The sequence below is a fragment of the Anopheles nili genome (genome assembly GCF_943737925.1).
Source record: "Anopheles nili chromosome X unlocalized genomic scaffold, idAnoNiliSN_F5_01 X_unloc_1, whole genome shotgun sequence".
Lineage (NCBI taxonomy): Eukaryota > Metazoa > Arthropoda > Insecta > Diptera > Culicidae > Anopheles > Anopheles nili.
In genome coordinates, this window is record NW_026525467.1 from 1,185,001 (window position 1) to 1,190,000 (window position 5,000).

Genomic DNA, 5,000 nt, shown 5'->3' on the forward strand with positions numbered 1-5,000 from the left:
ATTTCTGAAGCTCGGCACGAGCAACCACGCACGTGTCTTATATCTCCGTAAGTAAGGGTCTGACGGTCTTGGACACCTTTAGCAAAAAGTTGCGCCCTATCGAATGGAACATTTCACTAGAACACCACGAAACGATCCGACCACTCCTTCGACCTGTTTTGGGGTTTTGCAGTTTTCCATGGGGTATTTTGTATGGGGAAAACCGACCGATGCCCGTATCTCCGTACCTAAGCGTCTGACGGTCTTGGACCTCTTTAGGTAAAAGTTGCATTCCGTCGAGCTGAACATTTCACTAGAACATCGCGAAACGATCCGACGACTCCTTCTGGGAGTTTTTGGGGTCCGAAGGTTTTCTGGGACTTAGTCTCTGGAGCAACATTTCTGAAGCTCGGCACGAGCAACCACGCACGTGTCTTATATCTCCGTAAGTAAGGGTCTGACGGTCTTGGACACCTTTAGCAAAAAGTTGCGCCCTATCGAATGGAACATTTCACTAGAACACCACGAAACGATCCGACCACTCCTTCGACCTGTTTTGGGGTTTTGCAGTTTTCCATGGGGTATTTTGTATGGGGAAAACCGACCCATGCCCGTATCTCCGTACCTAAGCGTCTGACGGTCTTGGACCCCTTTAGGTAAAAGTTGCATTCCGTTGAGCTGAACATTTCACTAGAACATCGCGAAACGATCCGACGACTCCTTCTGGGAGTTTTTGGGGTCCGAAGGTTTTCTGGGACTTAGTCTCTGGAGCAACATTTCTGAAGCTCGGCACGGGCAACCACGCACGTGTCTTATATCTCCGTAAGTAAGGGTCTGACGGTCTTGGACACCTTTAGCAAAAAGTTGCGCCCTATCGAATGGAACATTTCACTAGAACACCACGAAACGATCCGACCACTCCTTCGACCTGTTTTGGGGTTTTGCAGTTTTCCATGGGGTATTTTGTATGGGGAAAACCGACCCATGCCCGTATCTCCGTACCTAAGCGTCTGACGGTCTTGGACCCCTTTAGGTAAAAGTTGCATTCCGTCGAGCCGAACATTTCACTAGAACATCGCGAAACGATCCGACGACTCCTTCTGGGAGTTTTTGGGGTCGGAAGGTTTTCTGGGACTTAGTCTCTGGAGCAACATTTCTGAAGCTCGGCACGAGCAACCACGCACGTGTCTTATATCTCCGTAAGTAAGGGTCTGACGGTCTTGGACACCTTTAGCAAAAAGTTGCGCCCTATCGAATGGAACATTTCACTAGAACACCACGAAACGATCCGACCACTCCTTCGACCTGTTTTGGGGTTTTGCAGTTTTCCATGGGGTATTTTGTATGGGGAAAACCGACCCATGCCCGTATCTCCGTACCTAAGCGTCTGACGGTCTTGGACCCCTATAGGTAAAAGTTGCATTCCGTCGAGCTGAACATTTCACTAGAACATCGCGAAACGATCCGACGACTCCTTCTGGGAGTTTTTGGGGTCGGAAGGTTTTCTGGGACTTAGTCTCTGGAGCAACATTTCTGAAGCTCGGCACGAGCAACCACGCACGTGTCTTATATCTCCGTAAGTAAGGATCTGACGGTCTTGGACACCTTTAGCAAAAAGTTGCGCCCTATCGAATGGAACATTTCACTAGAACATCACGAAACGATCCGACCACTCCTTCGACCTGTTTTGGGGTTTTGCAGTTTTCCATGGGGTATTTTGTATGGGGAAAACCGACCCATGCCCGTATCTCCGTACCTAAGCGTCTGACGGTCTTGGACCCCTTTAGGTAAAAGTTGCATTTCGTCGAGCTGAACATTTCACTAGAACATCGCGAAACGATCCGACGACTCCTTCTGGGAGTTTTTGGGGTCCGAAGGTTTTCTGGGACTTAGTCTCTGGAGCAACATTTCTGAAGCTCGGCACGAGCAACCACGCACGTGTCTTATATCTCCGTAAGTAAGTGTCTGACGGTCTTGGACACCCGTAGCAAAAAGTTGCGCCCTATCGAATAGAACATTTCACTAGAACACCACGAAACGATCCGACCACTCCTTCGACCTGTTTTGGGGTTTTGCAGTTTTCCATGGGGTATTTTGTATGGGGAAAACCGACCCATGCCCGTATCTCCGTACCTAAGCGTCTGACGGTCTTGGACCCCTTTAGGTAAAAGTTGCATTTCGTCGAGTTGAACATTTCACTAGAACATCGCGAAACGATCAGACGACTCCTTCTGGGAGTTTTTGGGGTCCGAAGGTTTTCTGGGACTTAGTCTCTGGAGCAACATTTCTGAAGCTCGGCACGGGCAACCACGCACGTGTCTTATATCTCCGTAAGTAAGTGTCTGACGGTCTTGGACACCTTTAGCAAAAAGTTGCGCCCTATCGAATGGAACATTTCACTAGAACACCACGAAACGATCCGACCACTCCTTCGACCTGTTTTGGGGTTTTGCAGTTTTCCATGGGGTATTTTGTATGGGGAAAACCGACCCATGCCCGTACCTCCGTACCTAAGCGTCTGACGGTCTTGGACCCCTTTAGGTAAAAGTTGCATTTTGTTGAGCTGAACATTTCACTAGAACATCGCGAAACGATCCGACGACTCCTTCTGGGAGTTTTTGGGGTCGGAAGGTTTTCTGGGACTTAGTCTCTGGAGCAACATTTCTGAAGCTCGGCACGAGCAACCACGCACGTGTCTTATATCTCCGTAAGTAAGTGTCTGACGGTCTTGGACACCTTTAGCAAAAAGTTGCGCCCTATCGAATGGAACATTTCACTAGAACACCACGAAACGATCCGACCACTCCTTCGACCTGTTTTTTGGTTTTGCAGTTTTCCATGGGGTATTTTGTATGGGGAAAACCGACCCATGCCCGTATCTCCGTACCTAAGCGTCTGACGGTCTTGGACCCCTTAAGGTAAAAGTTGCATTTCGTTGAGCTGAACATTTCACTAGAACATCGCGAAACGATCCGACGACTCCTTCTGGGAGTTTTTGGGGTCGGAAGGTTTTCTGGGACTTAGTCTCTGGAGCAACATTTCTGAAGCTCGGCACGAGCAACCACGCACGTGTCTTATATCTCCGTAAGTAAGGGTCTGACGGTCTTGGACACCTTTAGCAAAAAGTTGCGCCCTATCGAATGGAACATTTCACTAGAACACCACGAAACGATCCGACCACTCCTTCGACCTGTTTTGGGGTTTTGCAGTTTTCCATGGGGTATTTTGTATGGGGAAAACCGACCCATGCCCGTATCTCCGTACCTAAGCGTCTGACGGTCTTGGACCCCTTTAGGTAAAAGTTGCATTCCGTCGAGCTGAACATTTTGCTAGAACATCGCGAAACGATCCGACGACTCCTTCTGGGAGTTTTTGGGGTCGGAAGGTTTTCTGGGACTTAGTCTCTGGAGCAACATTTCTGAAGCTCGGCACGAGCAACCACGCACGTGTCTTATATCTCCGTAAGTAAGGGTCTGACGGTCTTGGACACCTTTAGCAAAAAGTTGCGTATAACCATCCTCGTCAATACTCTCGAACACTGTAACTCGATCCGACCACTCCTTGGTACACTTTTGTGGGTTACCAGTTTCGGTTGGGACTTAGTCTCTGGAGACCAAATTCTGAAGCTCGGCGTGGGTACCGGTTTTTCGTGCACGTCAGAGGGCCTCGACCGCCCCGAGAACCCGACCTTCAGGATTTTGGCCATTTTTGGGGGTGCACAAAAGTGTTCGTAATCAACCTCGGATTGTACTTTTCATCATCTAGGGGCACCGTAGGGACCGAAAAAAGTGGTTTCGCATGATAGTCCACCTCGACCCATGTCGACCCTTGTGCGACCCCGACCTTCAGGATTTTGCTCTACGGAAGGGGGTGCACAAAAGTGTTCGTAATCAACCTCGGATTGTACTTTTCATCATCTAGGGGCACCGTAGGGACCGAAAAAAGTGGTTTCGCATGATAGTCCACCTCGACCCATGTCGACCCTTGCGCGACCCCGACCTTCAGGATTCTGCTCTACGGAAGGGGGTCTACTTGTGCGCAACCCCGACCTTCAGGATTCTGCTCTACGGAAGGGGGTGCACAAAAGTGTTCGTAATCAACCTCGGATTGTACTTTTCATCATCTAGGGGCACCGTAGGGACCGAAAAAAGTGGTTTCGCATGATAGTCCACCTCGACCCATGTCGACCCTTGCGCGACCCCGACCTTCAGGATTTTGCTCTACGGAAGGGGGTGCACAAAAGTGTTCGTAATCAACCTCGGATTGTACTTTTCATCATCTAGGGGCACCGTAGGGACCGAAAAAAGTGGTTTCGCATGATAGTCCACCTCGACCCATGTCGACCCTTGCGCGACCCCGACCTTCAGGATTTTGCTCTACGGAAGGGGGTCTACTTGTGCGCAACCCCGACCTTCAGGATTTTGCTCTACGGAAGGGGGTCCACTTGTGCGCAACCCCGACCTTCAGGATTTTGCTCTACGGAAGGGGGTGCACAAAAGTGTTCGTAATCAACCTCGGATTGTACTTTTCATCATCTAGGGGCACCGTAGGGACCGAAAAAAGTGGTTTCGCATGATAGTCCACCTCGACCCATGTCGACCCTTGCGCGACCCCGACCTTCAGGATTTTGCTCTACGGAAGGGGGTCTACTTGTGCGCAACCCCGACCTTCAGGATTTTGCTCTACGGAAGGGGGTGCACAAAAGTGTTCGTAATCAACCTCGGATTGTACTTTTCATCATCTAGGGGCACCGTAGGGACCGAAAAAAGTGGTTTCGCATGATAGTCCACCTCGACCCATGTCGACCCTTGCGCGACCCCGACCTTCAGGATTTTGCTCTACGGAAGGGGGTCTACTTGTGCGCAACCCCGACCTTCAGGATTTTGCTCTACGGAAGGGGGTGCACAAAAGTGTTCGTAATCAACCTCGGATTGTACTTTTCATCATCTAGGGGCACCGTAGGGACCGAAAAAAGTGGTTTCGCATGATAGTCCACCTCGACCCATGTCGACCCTTGCGCG